Raw genomic sequence first — 17,885 nt, 5'->3', positions numbered from 1 at the left:
TCAGGGCTTTCTGGAACAACGCGGAAGGGCTGGAACAGGGGTGGGGTACACAAAAGGAGAAGACAGTACCGGAGAGCGAAATAAAATCCACCGGGCCGGTGAGCAAGCTTGATGTGAGACAATCGATGAGCAGATTATACAAGAAGGAAAAACACTTTGTGTGGCGAAAGTGTCTTTTACCCTTTGATCGTGAGAACCTGATCATGAAGTAAAGTTGGGGGGGGGGGGGGGGGGAGGAGGCTCGGCAAGTGTTTTCTTGTCGAGGCTCCACTTTTTTTTTAACCACAAAAGTTACCACGTCTAAAATGAACGATCTCATACGCGTTCAAATGAAGGCTTTAAAAGCCGAGGAAGGAAAGTTTTGGCACCAAAGCTTGAGACAGTGATAACGTCATCTTTCGTGCGGAGTGCAAAGGGACGAGGCGTTGTCTTTGGCCACGGTTCCGCCTTAAATTGAGCGCAGAGGGCACCGCGGCATTCCTGACAGAGCGAGGGGGGCTCCGGGGCGCTGCAGTCAAGCACCAGCAGGTAACTTTCAAAGGCGCGCCGCGAGTGCTTCAGCAGCAGAGGCAGTGGCGCGGCTGAGGGAGGCAGGCGGCAGGTGCTTGGGGGGCAGAGTTTCTGTCTGCAAGCCACAGGCAAAAGTTTGGAGATGACAGTTTTAAGTTTTTTTTTCTTCTCTCCCTCCCTGGTCGTTTTGGTGACTGATTGTGCTTTGAGTTGCGCACCCAGCCACTGGGCTGCTGCGTGGAGTTGTCAAGTTTTTTAGTCCGTGTTTCCATATAAGGCAAAACTCCAGAAACGGAGGTCGAGGCAGGGAGGGGAATAAATCACATTTACTCACAGGAACGTTAACAGGAAACTTCATACAACGGCACGCTGTACATCGGCCGCCCCAAGCCATGTGAGGTGTTAGCGACGGGAGTGTTAAAATCGCGGAGCCAAACATTTGCTCCGGAGATGGGAGGGTTTGCAGGGTTTTACTTGGCGTGGCGAGAGAAAAAACAAGATAAACAATCTCTTTTTTGGGACTATCTTAATTTTTTATCACCCCCCCCCCCCCAACCTTACAGGATTTAAACGTACCTCTGCTCAAAACCCTTCTATTGTCGAACTTTCTAAAACGGCAAGGGTACAGGGTTTTTAGTGCGTTCAGACTCATCTTCTCACTTTTCAATTGGAAGAATATAAAGGGTGTCCCAAAGTAGAGCTGGCAGGATGAGTAAACAGATTGCGATGAAGAACAAAGTGGAGGCTGATGAAGGCCAGGCTGGGATTGGCGTGCAGGAACAGAGCACCGAGAGGAGATCGGGAAGAGGGAGGTAACTGGGACAGAGAGACCGGATGGGATAAGGTTAGTTAGGAATATAAACGGGGGAGGGGGGGGGGGGGGGGCGGGGTGGAAAGAATGTGCAAAAAAAAAGTTAAAGGATAGTCACAGAAAAGATGGGGCGAATGATGTGGCGACAGGGCACGAGGTGCTAAATGAATACTTACCACCTGTCCAGTGCCACAGTGAAAAATAATGGAATTGCAAATTTGGAGTAGAGTAAAGAGGGACGTAGTTCAGTAGCTGGTGTCACTCAAAAGTTCAAACCTTACCCAGCCCAGGTGGAATGCATCCCAAGTTGCTGAAGGAAGTAAGGGTGGAGACTTTGGCCACAGTCTTTCAATCCCTCTTGGCAGCATTCTGTATCCTGCGGACTGGAGTGTTGAAAATATGATATTCCTCCCCACCACCCCCTCTCAAAAAAAAGGAGACATTGGGATTGGGGGGGGGGGGGGGGAGATAAACCAATAATTCCAGGCCAGTCAGCTGAACAGCAACAGAGACAATTATCCAGAACTAAATTCTGTTGGAAGTACAAGGGTCAACCAGAGACTTCCCACTGAATTTGTTCAAGGAAAATTGTGCCAGTGAAATAATGGAGAAGGTTGATGAAGGTAGGGTGATGGTGTCTATGTAGACTTTCAGGAGATATTTGATGAAGTGCCATGTTAGCAAATTTGGAAGCAATTAATGCGGCAGTGTGGAAATGGAGTTGGCTAAGAGAATGGATGCAGAGAGTCATGGCAAACGGTTGTTTAAAATTAGAGGGAAATATGCAGCAGTGTCCCATTGAGGGTATTTTTAAATTGATGCACTTTTTTGTTATCTATTAATGGCCTGGGCTTGAGTTTAATTTCAATGTTTGCAAATGAGGCAAAGCCTGAAAACACAATAAACCGTGAGGAGGACAGTAGCAGATTTCATGCTGGCGTAGACAGATTGGTGAAGGGGGTAGCAATATGGCCGAGGAAGGGACAGAGGCACCTGGAGGTTCGCATACATAAATCTTTTGACAGTGACAGAACAAGTGAGAATGTTGTTAGAAGATATATGGGATCACTGGCTTTATAATTAGAAGCATTTTATACATTTTGGTGAACTTTTTATAAATGACTGGTTAGACCATAGCAAGGGCATTGTGTCCAATTCTGGGAAGTATGCTTTTTAAAGCATGTCAGGACCTTGGAATGGGTGCAGTAGGGATTTACCAGACAAGCATGATGTCAGGTATGTGGTGAGACTAGTGAAGCTTAAGATTGTTTTTCATTGGAAGTGGTGATTTACTGGGGGTGTTTTGATAAACATAGAAAATCGGAGCAGAAGTAAGCCATTCGGCCCTTCAAGCTTGCTCCGCCATTCATCATAATCGTGACTGATCATCCAACTCAGTAACCTGTCCCAATTTCCCACTATATGCTTTGATCCCTTTAGCCCCAAGACCTATGTCTAACTCCTTAAAAACATATGGCCTTGTCACATGCAACTCGGTGACGCAACAAGGCCGTTAAATCATGTGAGACGTGCAATGCCTCGCAAGATCTAACAAAATCTTGTGAGAAGTCATGACCTGGATCTAGCCCTCGCTGGACCAAATGCGGACCAGGCGTAACGGCACATGTGTGGGCCTCCTAGATCACCTGAGGCACCCGGGTGATCGGGCTCTGGGCAGGGTAGTACACTGGCACTCCTGCTGGCACCTTAACATCTTGGCACTGCCACCCTTGAACCTTGGAATTGCCACCTCACCCTGGCAGTGCCAGGTTTGCAAGGGCACCACCAAAGTGTTAGGCTGGCAGTGCCAAAGTGACCAGATGGCAGATTTCCAGTGCCAGAGACCAGGCATCACGGTGTCTTGCCCTTAAGAGGTGAGATGAGGAGGGGCGTTAAGACCCTCTAAGGGGTACGTTTCGGCAGTGGGGGGGGGACCGGAGCCGTGGTGGAGTGTCCGGTGGGGGGGGGGGGGGGGGTGTTGAGAGTTTGGGGTGGCATTTAAAAATGGCCCATCAGTGCAGGAAATGAGTTAAGTGTGGCCTTGATGGGGTGTTCCTTGCCCACGCCATAAAAAGCAACAGAGTTCCGCTTGATAACTGGGTCGTTCTCGGTGCCGCAATATGCGCCCAAAAGAGGACTCTGTTTTTTGCACATGAAATCACGCCCACAATGTTTTGGCCTCAACTGCTTTCTGTGGTAGAGAATTCCACAGGCTCACCACTCTCGGGCTCTGGGCAGGGTGAAGGAATTTCTCCTCATCTCAGTCCTAAATGGTTCATTTCATATTCTTAGACAGTGAGAAATTGATCTGGACTCCCCCACCTTCAGGAACAGCCTCCCTCCACCGACCCTATCTAGTCCTGTTAGAACTTTATTGGTTTCCATGAGATCCCCTCCCCTCATTCTTCTAAACTCACACAAATGTAATCCTAATCGACTCAATTTCTCCTCATACGTCAGTCCCGCCATCTGAGGAATCAGTCTGGTAAACCTTCGCTGCACTCCCTCCACAGCAAGAACATCCTTCCTAAGATAAGGAGACCAAAACTGTACATAATATTCCAGGCATGGTCTGATCAAGGCCCTGTATAATGCAACAAGAAAATCCTGCTCCTGTACTCAAATCCTCTCACCATGGAGGCCAGCAAACCAGTTGCCTTCTTCATTGCCTGCTGCACTTGCATACTTGCTTTCAGTGACTGGTGGACATGGGCACCCAGGTCTCAGTGCACATTCTGCTCCCTCAATCTGTAGCCATTTGGATAATAATCTGCTTGCCTGTTTTGCTATCAGGTGGATAACCTCACATTTATCCACACCCTATCACTTCTGTCATGCATTTACTCACTCATTCAACTTGCCCAAATCACACTGAAGCATCTCTGCATCCTCCTCCCTGCTCACCCTCCCATCCAACCTTGTGTCATCTGCAAATGTGGAGATATTACATTTAGCTTCCTCATCAAAATCATGAATATGCGTTGTGAATAGCGGGGTCCGAGCACTGATCACCGTGGTACCCTACTAATCACTGCCTGCCACTTGAAAAAAGACCAGTTTGTTCCTACTCTTTGTTTCCTGACTGCCAACCAGTTTTCTATCCATCTCAAACACTGCCGCCACCAATCCCATGTGCTTTAATTTTAAATGCCAATCTCTTATGTGGGATCTTGTCGAAAGCCTTCAAAAAGTCCAAATAAGCCATGTGGCTCCCTCTTATCAACTCTGCTGGTTACATTCTTCAAGGATTGCCATATATATGTCAAGCATATTTTCCTTTTGTAAATCGATGCTGCCTCTGTCCGACCCTGTCACTGTTTTCCAAGTGCTCTGCTATTAAATCTTTTATTGTGGACTCTAGCTTTTCCCCACGAGTGAGGTCCTGCTGATTGGGCTAGAAGGAATGCCCTCACCTTGTGTAAACTGTTTCAACATAGAATTAGCAGCCTTACCATCTCTAAGGGAGGTGCAGCCCATTCCATTTTAAAAGGAGCCTAAAAGGTGTTCAAAGTGCTCACCTGTTTCAGGCAACGGCCTCCTTTGATTTAAATATGGAAAATAAGGCCTTATGTCATAAATTGAACTTCATCTACCTTTTACGGTAAGAACTGTACATTCCGATCAATTCTATGGGCAATAGAATAAATATGCCTTTTAAAGGCAAGTTTTAAATTATTTTTGCTGCTGCTACTTGGGGTGGGGATGAAGATTGTGGGCTACAAAAATGATCTGTGCAATGCCACCCCAAGAATTACCATTCTCTGATCACTTCCTCCCAAATTGCTTTACTATCTGTGGCTCAAGCCTGATTTCCAATATTCAACTGTACTGTCAAGTCGCCTTTTTGATGTCTGCCACTTGCCCAGTGAATGGGTGACCAACCCAGCGCAATTTTGTCAGTTTCAGCACCTTACTGGTTGATGGGCCCATTGATTTTAAATGGATTAAAATCTACCCCACAATTCCCCATTTGTGAAAATGCCTTCCTAATGTAGCTTTAAACTCCTGGTCAGTCAGTTTTGCTTCAAATGTGAGCGCACGGGATTATTTCTTATCTATCTCCGCAATCTCCACCAGCTCTATGTCCAGTGCTCGCAATCAATCCTTCTGACTTGTTTATTTTGTGTCCGTCTGTTACAATGTTGGCTTGGAACAGTAACCACACTAAATATAATCCAATATTTTTATATTTCTGATGCCAATTCACCTGTTGTCTATTTTCTGATTTTTTTTTTTTTTTGTCGTAGTTATGAGCAAGGGATATCCCCTGCCCGACCTCCCCCTTCCCCCAATATCTATGGAGTTCAAGATCTCTGCTAGATTTTATAAGAAAAAGGGACAACTGTGTTCAGAAAGGGAGAAAGGAAATTATGTGCCATGTTCTGATGGATTGATTGTATTTGCATCTTATTTTAGTCATTGAACTCATAGCAATAATCCTGAGGGTCTGGAAATGGGTTATTTTCCTGCCTTTGGTATAAAATATGAGGGAAGAAACACTGGGACTTTCAGCTCCACCCGACTATTACAATAGGGGCAACATTTTGGGTTGCTAAGCACAGAAGTGGGAAGTCCCAGTCATCATGGTTAGAAAGTGAGGGCAGCACCATGCGCAGTGGTTAGCACGGTTGCCTCACGGCGCCGAGGTCCCAATTTCAATCCCGGCCCTGGGCCACTGTCCATGTGGAGTTTGCACACTCTCCCTGTGTTTGCGTGGGTTTCACCCCACAACCCAAAGATGTGCAAGTAGGTGGATTGGCCACGCTAAATTGCCCCTTAATTGAAAAAAATGAATTGGGTACTCAAAATTTATTTTAAAAAAAGAAAGTGACTCAGACAGCAAATGGAAGTATGTCCTGTTACTTCCAATATTGGTTTCACTGTGTGTTCTGTTGGCTAAGTCAGTCACAACAATCCTACCTGAGGAATGTTCTACATCCTAAGTTTCAGGAGGATGTTTATAACAGAATGCCTCCAATGGTTTAATTTTATGTTGACCTTTTTCAAGGGGCATTGCCCTGCCCCTTTTTATTTTTTGGTGCCGCGGAATGTGCAGTGAATGAATTGATGATTTATGTGTGTGTTTATTTTCTGTTTATTTTTGATAGAGATCTTTTGTGTTACTTCAGAGTTGAGTGTCTCCTTGGACTTGTGCACAAAGACAATTGGAATATTGTTGCATCCAACATAGTATAAAGTTCTGTTGTGACCACATTTGCAATCCTTTAGGTTTGGTCATTTGGACTTGCGAGACATTTGAAAAAGAAAATATGCTGCCAGTTTCAGATAATGACGTAAATCTCCTATTGGGGATAGAAAGAAAAGCTCCTATAGGCCTTGTAAATGTGTCGAGTGTACATTTTGAGAGGTTTTTTTTTTATGGAATGAAGTTACAGAACTTTCAAATAGGAAGCTCTAAGTCAAATATCATACAGACTAAATTAAGATACGATTAGTTAATTTTAAGTGAAATGTGTATGGTGAGGTGATCAGTATGGGTCTGATACTTGAAAGATGGGATAATTAATGAGCAGGCCATATATATTGACCAACTCCTCTTTGCTTTACACCTTTTTTAAATATTGCTGGTGATGTAGTTGCAACATAGGACCTGAATGGCCAATTTTTCAGGCTGACCTGTCTGATTTTTTGTAAGTACATTGATCAGGGCTGCAAGTAGTGTTTTTTTAAATTATTTTGTTACTAAATATATCCTCCTTGTAGGATAATCGACAATGGGCTGGATAAGGTAGTTGTTACTCTTTCTCCACCCATGCACCTTCCTTACTGAAGGCATTAATACATGTTGAGGTATAGTTGTTGTTCGTCCTCTGACAACTCACGCAATTAGCCACTGTCAACCAATGTCATCAGAGTTTGGAGATATTATTAGCTGTCCTGTCCTTAACTTGCATCCATTGATATTGGGGTCATTGGCCAGTGATCAGGACTGGGAACTTGGTCATCATTTTCTTTCTTTCCTGCCTCCACCTAATTCCCTAAATCCAGGGCAGAGCACTGTCTACTTTGTCCTGCTGCAACAGAGCTAACGTTATCAGTCTGGATAACTCTTTGTCCGAGCTGTTCTGATAAAGATTCGTGCAGATTTGAATCGTTAGCTCTGTTCTCTCTCCACAGATGCTGTTAGATAGACCTGCTGAGATTTTTCAGCTTTGCTGCTTTTGTTTCAGATTCCAGTATCTGCAGTCATTTGCTTTTAGCTAAATGATTATTTGGGGTTAGAATCCTAATTGTGGTATGGATTATGACCAGTAGCTTTCATCTTTATGTGATTTAACATGGTCATACTTCTTTCTGGTCGCAGCCATCCTTTAAGAGTCTTTTCAGATAGAATAAAGTAATTTTGGCTGGTGAATTTCCCCCACTGTTGGAATTCTGAGAGCAGCTCAGCTGTCCACTTTCTTAACCAAGGATTGATGTACAGAGAAGATGCAATGGGGGAGAGGGGGAAGGGGGACTATGAGGCTCTGGGAAGGACTAGCGAGAAGATACCAGTGTGGACTTGTCATACTGCAAAACTGTAGAAGTGCAACAGAGCAGTTACGTATTCCAATGGTACATTTAAATAGCATCTCTGGCATCTTTTGAAAATTATTCACTCAGAAGGGTTACTGATACTGTCCTAATTGTACAAGTCAATTATTGAAAGAGTACTGTCATCTTGAAATTAGGTTTTGTTTTGAATAGAGAGGAAGAATTTCTTTTTTACAAATCCCATGTTCAAATTAAGGCCGCTTTCTACTTTTTCTTTAAGATCATGCCTCTTATACCAAAGACCATTCCAACACATGTTATCACCACACTCTAAGCGGATTGAGAGTAGGTGGAGCTGTTGACAAATTCCACAGTCTCTAGTATTGAGTGGTAAACTTCACGTCATTCTAATTATCTCGCCTGACTGACTCTGCATGTGGTTAACTTGTAGCTAAATCGTAGAAAATTGTCAGTTAACTATGCTCGCAATTATGTAGTTTAAGGGGAATATGTTGCCCTCTTGGACTAGCAGCTTGCTGTCACCATTTGATGAGAGCCTGCCACAGAAATCTCTGGGTATTTTGTTGAGGATGAGGAATGTACAAAGTACTTTAAATGCCAGCAAATTAAGCTGCTTGTTTTGAGTGCACAGATTTTTTTTCCCCCCTCTGAATTGGCATAAATTCAAACGATTGTGTTGCTTTATTTTTTTTAATTGACTGAACATTAGGACAGACTTGATATTTTATTGGCATGATTTTAAAAGCTAATTTCAAGTGTGTTTTATTGCGGGTGTACTTGCACAGACTAGTTTTACAATTATACCATTTTACACATGGCAGACACTTATTGCCTGCCTGTCGACTCTCCAACAAGGGAAACTGAGTCCTGTTGCCACCACGTTGGTGAAACTTTTGGGTAAAGATTAACTAACCTATTGATTCTTCACTAGATGTTAAAATTCAAAGGTATGTACACTGTTAATCTAAAATGTAAAGGTGACCCCTGTATTTGCCTGAAGATTTCAGATTTCGGGCTGTATTTTACATGCCCCAGCCAAGCATGTTTTCAGCAGGGGGGGGGGGGGGGGGAGGGAGGAGAGAAGGGCACGTAGAATTTGGTGGTTGGCCACCTCAACACCTTCCTGCCCACCTGTGAACTAACCCCTCGAAAACAAGGGTGGGCATCAAAATCCTGTTTGCCATGTTTAAAGAAAGAATTGAGGCTCAATGTGCCTGTTAACAGAAGAAAACATTAGTGTGGGCAGTCCGTTAGGACTGGACAGCCCAATTTTTATAAACTTTCAAAGGGTGGGTAGGAAGAGGAGGGTTCTATCTACCCTTTGCGGATCGGATGGCATTCATTCCTAAACTAGAAACCACAATCCTCATCCCCTACCCCCACCCCTTGCTACCCACCTGCTGCATTAATCTCTCCACCTCCCCTCCCTAACCTACCCAGAGCTCCCTGCCCAAGACCCCAGACTTGCCTGTCTCCGGGATCCATGGGCCTTTTTCTTCCTGGTCCATGGGCCTTCTTCTTCCTGGTTGCAGTGCTTAGTAATGTACACTTGGCGCTGCCAGTACTAATTGGCTGGCAGCTCCTAAGTACAGGACGTCTTTCCCCAGTGAGGGGTGGAAGTCCCTCACTGGCTCTATTCAGAGCACCTGCAGTACGTAATTGCTGCTGGTCGTCGGGCTTTTGCAGCATGGGTCGGCTCCAGGCCGACTTTGCTTTGGAGCCACCCCCCTTCCCCCACCCTGTCTTTGATTTCTGGTGAAAGAGCCCAGCTGGAATTGCAGTTCGGTTTCAGTGCCTTGGGTTACGGCAGTGATTTAGCTTGGACACCCAGTCCAGATTTATGACCATTGACACATACTAAAAACATGGATGTGTAGGCACTTCAGGCAAGAGCAAATTGAATTCCATTGTCCAAGAGGTTGCTGATATTTGTGTACATGAAGGGTTACTGACATCCACAGAACTGTAAGAAAACCACTGAGGAGGCAGCAGGATAGGTGCTAAAATGGACCGTACATTTTAGACGTGTCAATAGATCCTTGGATGCTTTTTAAAAATTAAATTTTTACTCTTATAAGGTGGCTTTGCATTCTTGTACTGGAGCCAAAGGCACGTGAGACTCTTTCCTCCCCCCCCCCCCCCCCCCCCCCACACACACACACACAAAATTTTGCATTATTATAAAACGGTTTCACTTTTGCAGTTATGCAATATGTTGTAGCTCAAAGGTACATTCAGCAATTGGGTCAGAATGTGCCAGTAACGGGTGTGGTGTTAGAGGTGTTACGGTACCTGATAGGCTGGAGCACCATTGGTGGAAACTGTATGCTTTCTATTGGTTAGGATGTATGGTAGCTCCGCCCTGCTAGGCGGGGTATAAGAGCCCGTGCCGCCTCAGCAGCCTTCATTCTGTACCTGAACTGCTGGGGGAAACATCTAGCTTATTAAAGCCTTCAGTTAGACTACAACCTCGCTTTAGTGGTCATTGATCATGCATCAACGGGTAAAGAAGTAAAAGGAATAGCTGCAGAGATTATGTCCCAAAATCAGCAGGTACTGCTTTTTTAAACACTTGACAGTTGCAGTCAATGAAATGTAAAGTGTGTTTCAAATCCATTTTCTTTAATAAAAAATGTATCAATTGTGAGATATTTTAGGATAGAGAACCTTGACTTTTCAAAATATTATACTACAATAAATTCTTTTCACCCAGACTAACGGTTAGTTAATCTCTTTTTCTGCGACTTCCGGTTGCGGCTATGCAGAGCTAAGTCACACATTCGGCGGCACCCACAAAAACGGACTTTTGGGCTCTTTTCAGGGCCCCCAACGGCACTTTTTCGACGTTTCCCGGTGTGGGAAGGAGTCTATAACAGCTCCCTGTCAATATATGGCTTCAACTAGGAGCGGGGCGACAGAAAAGGTGGTCGTGGACCCGAAGAAGGTGCGAGGGAAGAAGGACAAAATGGCGGCGGGCTGAGACCAGGCAGCGTGGATGCAGTGGGCGGAGGAGCAGCAGGAGGGTATTCAGCGCTGCTTCAGAGAGATTAAAACGGACCTGCTAGAGCGTATGAAAGCTTCTATTGATAAGCTGCTGGAGACACAGACGGCCCAGGGGGTGGCGATCCGCGAGGCTCGACAAAAGATTTCTGACAATGAGGACAAGATCTTAGGCCTGGCGGTAAAGGTGGAGGTGCACGAGGCGCTCCACAAGAAATGGCAGGAGCGGTTCGAGGAGATGGAGAATCGGTCGAGGCGGAAGAATCTGCGGATTCTGGGCCTCCTGGAGGGGCCGGACATGGGGGCCTATGTGGTTACCATGTTGAACTCGCTGATGGGAGCGGGGTCCTTCCAGGGGCCCCTGGAGCTGGAAGGGGCCCATAGAGTGCTGGCGAGGAGGCGCAAGGCTAATGAGCCTCCGTGGGCGGTGCTGGTGAGGTTCCATCGGTTCGTCGATCGGGAGTGTGCTCAGGTGGGTCAAGAAGGAGAGGAGCAGCAGGTGGGAGAACGCGGAGGTTCGGATATACCAGGACTGGAGTGCGGAGGTGGCGAAGAGGAGGGCCGTGTACAATCGAGTGAAGGCGGGGCTGCACAGGAAGGGGGTGAAGTTTGGCATGTTGCAGCCGGCGCGACTGTGGGTTACCTACAAGGACCAGCACCATTATTTTGAGTCTCCGGAGGAGGCGTGGGCCTTTGTTCAGGCCGAGAAGTTGGACACAGATTGAGGGTCGGGATGGTGATTGGGGACTGCGGTTGATATGTTATGTTTATTTTTGTTTCGAGGGGGGGGGGCCTTTGTATTGCTCCGGGTTTCTTTTTCTTTGTGTTTTTCTCTTTCGGGTCGGTGAGGGTGGCTGTGGCAGGTTGGGCACTGTTTTGGTTGGGTTGGTCGGGGGGGCTCTTCGAGGAGGCGTAGGTAAACGGAACGGGGGGGTGGACGGCGGTGAGATGGGGTATCGAGTTGCTGCTGCTATGGTCAAGGAGGAGCTGGAGCGAGTGGGGGGGGGGGTCGAGACGGGGGTATGCCGCTGTGGGGAATGGGCCGGGTGTGGGGTGCGGGCGTAGCGGGGATGGTGTCGAGGGTGGTAGGATCCAGGGTCAGACCGGGCTGGGGGCTCGCAATATTTGGGGTGGCAAAAGAGCCGGGAATGCAGGAGGCGAAAGAGGCCGGTATTCTGGCCTTTGCGTCCCTGGTAGCCCGGCGAAGGATTCTCCTTCAGTGGAAAGATGCGAGGCCCCCAAGCGTGGAATCCTGGACCAGCGATATGGCAGGGTTCATTAAATTGGAGAGGGTGAAATTCGCCTTGAGAGGGTCGGTACAAGGGTTCCTTAGGCGGTGGCAACCGTTCTTAGAGTTCCTGGCAGAACGATAGACATTGGTCAATGGCAGCAGCAGCTTGCGGGTGGGGGGGGGGGTTACTTTATTGTTGTTTTTGTTATTTACACTGAAGGGTCTGAGGGGGTGTATAAACCTGTTGTGTTAAGTCGGGGTGTTAATGTTAATTTATTATTTATGTACAGCGGGGCGGGGCGGGAGGGGGTTGCTTTTCTAGATTGTGTTTTGTACTTAACCCTGTTGGGTTCCTTTTTTCATTTTGTTATTGATATTTTATGAAAACCTTTGATGAAAAATTAAAAAAAAAAAAAAATCTCTTTTTCTGCAATCTTGTTTAGCTTCAGATTGTTTTGTATTAAAAATGTTAAATTCTAAAAACTCAATTGAAATGTTAGAAGTAAATTGTGGGAGATCCCTATGTTGCTGTGCCGAATTTTCCACCAATGGTGCGTTTCGCCACGGTGGAGGCGGCCTGCCATTGTCCGGTGGCGGGAACCTCTGGACCTGCCACTGTCAGCGGCATTTCCCATCGTTCGCACCTTCCGCCACTGGGAATCCACAGCAGGGGGTTGGAGGCCATCGCTAGGGGCCGAGGAAGGGGATGCAAGTCCATTTATCCCATCTAGTTTATTCTCCACAGATCACCTAGAATCTTTGTCATGGACTCCATAGGCAGGATTCTCCGCAGCCCCGTGCCAAAATCGCATTTGGCGTGGGGGCGAAGAATTGATGTTCACGTGGAAATCGTGCCCGACGCCGCTCCCGCGATTCTCCAGAGAAACGTTCATGCTCGGATTACGCAATGTGGCTGGGGAGCCTTTTACAGAGGCCCCCCTGCGATTCTCTGAGCAAAACTGGCCGAGTTCCCGACGGCGGGGTTCTAACCCCAGCCTGGCCAGTCGGGAACCTCGGGTAGCGGCTGCGGACTCAGTCTGCGGCGGCCCTGGAAGGGGGCGGGTGGATCAAGTACCGGGGGAAGCCTTATGGGCGGCCGGGGCGGCGATCCTGTGTGTTATATGTAGCGGCGCGGGGCCGATCGTTGGGATCTTCTTTCCTCGTCCAGTACCGCCGGCTGAGATCACCATCGCGTTCGGCGTGATTGCTTGAAGCTGCCGCTGTGCGCATACGTGGACTCTGAACTGGAAGTGCGGGGGCCCGAATCCGCAGCTGAAGCTGCAAGAAGCACTCCGGGGCCCTGCCAGCCACCTGCAGGTAGGTGACTAGCTGCTAATATTTTTAAGGAATCTCCAGAATAAAACTCCAGCCTTTCCACGCTTGCATGGGGACATAGCCCCCATTTTTGGAGAATCCAGCCCCATATCTGCAAAATAAACCCAGCAAAACTATTCAATATACTCTTAACGTATTCATGTGGGTAGGTGCATGACCATAAGACATAGGAGCGGAAGTAAGGCCATTCGGCCCATCGAGTCCACTCCACCATTCAATCATGGCTGATTTCAACTCCATTTACCCGCTCTCTCTCCATAGCCCTTAATTCCTTGAGAAATCAAGAATTTATCAACTTCTGTCTTAAAGACACTCAACGTCCCAGCCTCCACCGCCCTCTGTGGCAATGAATTCCACAGACCCACCACTCTCTGGCTGAAGAAATTTCTCCTCATCTCTGTTCTAAAGTGACTCCCTTTTATTCTAAGGCCGTGCCCCCGTGTCCTAGTCGCCCCTGCTAATGGAAACAACTTCCCTACATCCACCCTATCTAAGCCATTCATTATCTTGTAAGTTTCTATTAGATCTCCCCTCAACCTCCTAAACTCCAATGAATATAATCCCAGGATCCTCAGATGTTCATCGTATGTTAGGCCTACCATTCCTGGGATCATCCGCGTGAATCTCCGCTGGACCCGCTCCAGTGCCAGTATGCCCTTCCTGAGGTGTGGGGCCCAAAACTGCTCACAGTATTCCAAATGGGACCTAACTAATGCTTTATAAAGCTTCAGAAGTACATCCCTGCTTTTATATTCCAAGCCTCTTGAGATAAATGACAACATTGCATTTGCTTTCTTAATTACGGACTCAACCTGCAAGTTTACCTTTAGAGAATCCTGGACTAGGACTCCCAGGTCCCTTTGCACTTCAGCATTATGAATTTTGTCACCGTTTAGAAAATAGTCCATGCCTCTATTCTTTTTACCAAAGTGCAAGACTTCGCACTTGCCCACGTTGAATTTCATCAGCCATTTCTTGGACTACTCTCCTAAACTGTCTAAATCTTTCTGCAGCCTCCCCACCTCCTCCATACTACCTGCCCCTCCACCTATCTTTGTATCATCGGCAAACTTAGCCAGAATGCCCCCAGTCCCGTCATCTAGATCGTTAATATATAAGGAGAACAGCTGTGGCCCCAACACTGAACCCTGCGAGACACCACTCGTCACCAGTTGCCATTCTGAAAAAGAACCTTTTATCCCAACTCTCTGCCTTCTGCCTGACAGTCAATCGTCAATCCTGATGTACTTCTACCCACAAAGTCTGATCACTATATTCAGTGAAACGAGATTTAAAAAAAGAGATATATAAGGTCAGGGCAACAGAGTTATTTGACTAAAGAAAATCAATTTTTGTTATTTTTAATAAATATCTCTTTGAGAATGGTTGGCCGGAATTCTCCGGTTGTTGGGATTCACTTTTCCCACCGGCAACACACCCCACCCATGGGTTTCCCAGCAGCGTGGAGTGGCATCAATGGGAAATGCCATTGACAAATGGCGGGAGGAGAGAATCCTGCCGCTAGTGAGCGGTGCACGACCGAGAAATAGACGGTTGGGGGCCCGGAGAATCAATCATCTTTGTCCATTAAATGTTGATCTGATCTGTCTGACTCTGATTTAGTCAGTTGACCAAATGGCCTCTGCCTAATTTTAAGTATTTTGCTGCTGATAGAGGAACTGTATGAGTACAACGGTTGTAATTCATTGCATGAAATTTTCATAATTTGAGGTGCATTTTTATCAAGAGAACTCAACATATTTTAACTTTCCGCTGCATACAAGGATTGTTCCAGCAATCTCTGTAGAGACTGACAAATTTTCAAAGACGATTCAAACTGTCAGCTATTAACTGAAAAAATAACGTGGCAAGATTTCACATTTTACAACTTTTGTTGTAACAAATGATTAAAATTACTAATGACTAAACACTTTTTTTTTGTAGGAAACTTATACTTTAAAATACAGAGAGTGATAATTCCCTTTTGCACTCAATGGAATTACAGTTCTTATTGCAAATGGTACGCATTTGCTCCCAGCTTCTAACGGGTTCTCATATTCCCACTCTGCCTCATAGTAACTTTGAATGACCAGCTCTAGGTGCTTAATCAGTTTTTGGAGAGTTGTTAAATCCACTACAATCAGCAAAGCCTATTCCAGTTATGCTTCTTCTCTCTTGCTATGCCAGAACAAATCTTCTAGAATCCTTATATGACTGCAGGATACATCTCTTCAATTAGGAAACAAATACCTCTCGTCTGTTGTAGCCCACCATGTCAACCAGGCTTTTCTCTCTGCCAGCCCACAGAACCCCTGTTGTTTGCCTGTAACATTCATTGATTAGTAGGGAAACCTGTAACCTGATCTCAAAAATGGCTTCCTCTGACAATATGAAACATGTTAACCTTATATCCAGTTAGAAATACTAATTGTCTTTATTTATTCCGAACTCACTTTCATCCAGACGTAAATGAACCCATGAAAGTTTGTCGAACCCGTTAACAGTCCAGAGGTTAAATCACGAGTGATGCGATTAATCTTACAATGAGATGCATTGACAGAGATTGACAACAACAAAAGATGAGCTGCCACCAATGTAAATGAGGATACAAACTGATGAGGGTGTAATCCTGGCCCATTTTAAAAAATAAATCCAGAAGTAAATGATCGGTTTACAGCACACTGTTTAAAACTCTATCTGTACCACCTTTATCCAACTTTAGGAGAATCAGGGTGGAAATTTCTGGTCCTACTGGCTGTGGGACCAGATATTCCCACCCAAAGTCAATGGACATTTGGCTGGTCCATCAAAGTTTCATCCCACTCACGACGATTCCTGCCACGGGTGAGACTGGAATTCCCAGCCTCAACGACGACTCACTGTAGTCTCCGCGACCATTACCATTGTCTCCAAACATAAATACCTTACACCTTCCTCTCAGTAAAACAATTTAAACTTTTCTTTGATCTCTCGCAATAAAACCACCCAGACTTACTGTCAGTCAGACAACTGACTGCAGAACAGATCACATGACCCACTTCATTAATGCTAAATTTAAAGTTACAGAAATATAATAATCTTTTAGAACTCAATTATGACAAGATACTTGCACGTAAAAATATATGCATGAATAACTGTAATGTTCAAGTTAAATTACTCCTCAAAGTGATTCCGACCAAATTACAGTGGTTGACAGTTGTCCAGGGTATCGACTGTGCTCCCTGAACATAACCTGGTAAGTTAATGTTCTTTGTCAGAGTTCCAGCAGTTGACCAAAAACGTAGGGATGATGGATTGATGGGTGTTCCAAGCCACTGCATAACATCAATGCTGCGATTTTAATCTAACTGGCCTGGCGGGAACAAGATGTGTTCAGGTCACTGCCCTCTTCTTGCACTCAAACTGAATTTACCCTTTACTGAAGTCAATGATGCAAAATCAAGCAGCGTGCAAGACAAATATCTGATCAAATCTGCCCCATTTATGTCAAAGCTGCAGCAAAATTAGAAGCTTTTTCTTTACAACATGAAATTTGATCTCTGTTGCATTCCTTCACGCCAACCGTTTTAATTGACAATAGGCTCCAATTTTCACGACTTTGGACCCTGATTCTTAAAATGCTGAATAACATGGTAGTTGTTTGTGTGTCCTGTGGTTTGTTGTCTAATTGGAAAATTAGTTTCAATTGAAAATGGTGTTTCCATTTTTTGTTCTGCTTGTCCATCCCTATTCAACGTGATTTGTATCACAGAAGGTGAACCAGAATGTTCTTGAGGCAAAACCGTCAGCTCACATTCTCATTTTAAGGTTTCAAGGTTTGAAACTGTAATTAGGTAATTTGTGTTTTCAGCACTTTCAGAGAGCCATAAATTGCACTGACTGTCTCGCCTTCGAAAATTGCATCAAAAGCATGTGAATCACTGTTCATGAAGTTGACTTCCCTTTTACGACTTGGATCAAAGTATTTGTAGTAATAGCATAAAATGCTTGCCTGAAGCAAGTTCTGTTTAAACTTGATTTCAAGACAGACATTGCATGTCGACGAGTCATTGTTTAACCTGTTTTATAGAATCTTTCAACATTTATGAAGTGGAATAGATCATTTTTCCAAGGCCCCCCCCCCCCCCGCCCAACGTATTCGCACATCGCAAACTTGCAGTTACCCAGAGTTGAGTGATCTATTGCCTGCAAAGGCAACTGGTTCATTTTAATATGGTTTTATTCTCCTTTACATAATATAAAATTAAAACTAAATATAATGGCAGTGCTATTTTGCAAAGTTAAAGTCATTATTGGCCTGTTACTAACAGCTTGACTCTTTCCCCTACTGAAGTAATCAAATTGAAACAAAAACGGAGTTGTTCAAGGTTCTGCAAACATTGGATGAAAAATGTTTGCTCATACTTATTTGGCAATAATTAAACCCCTAAAGAAGTAAGAAAGCTATTTGATAAATGTGCAATTTTAATTCTAATAAAATGA

The 17,885-nt window shown here is 45.3% G+C and overlaps 1 protein-coding gene across 2 annotated transcripts in view; it reads left to right on the top strand.

Annotated features, from left to right (window-relative positions):
* Positions 1–367: 367 nt before the first annotated feature.
* LOC140393872 (cysteine and glycine-rich protein 1-like) overlaps positions 368–17,885 on the top strand; it is a 45,774-nt gene continuing 28,256 nt past the window's right edge. Inside the window, exon 1 of one of the 2 annotated variants that reach the window (XM_072480422.1) lies at positions 368–528. The gene's annotated coding sequence lies outside the window, so the exon portion shown is untranslated. Of the gene's footprint in view, positions 529–885; positions 905–17,885 lie in introns of those variants that run through there. The other variant, XM_072480423.1, reaches the window with a different exon arrangement.

This window comes from Scyliorhinus torazame, chromosome 17 (assembly GCF_047496885.1).
Source record: "Scyliorhinus torazame isolate Kashiwa2021f chromosome 17, sScyTor2.1, whole genome shotgun sequence".
Taxonomy (NCBI): Eukaryota; Metazoa; Chordata; class Chondrichthyes; order Carcharhiniformes; family Scyliorhinidae; genus Scyliorhinus; species Scyliorhinus torazame.
The sequence above is the reverse complement of the archived record's forward strand: the minus strand, read 5'-3'. Positions and strand labels throughout refer to the sequence as shown.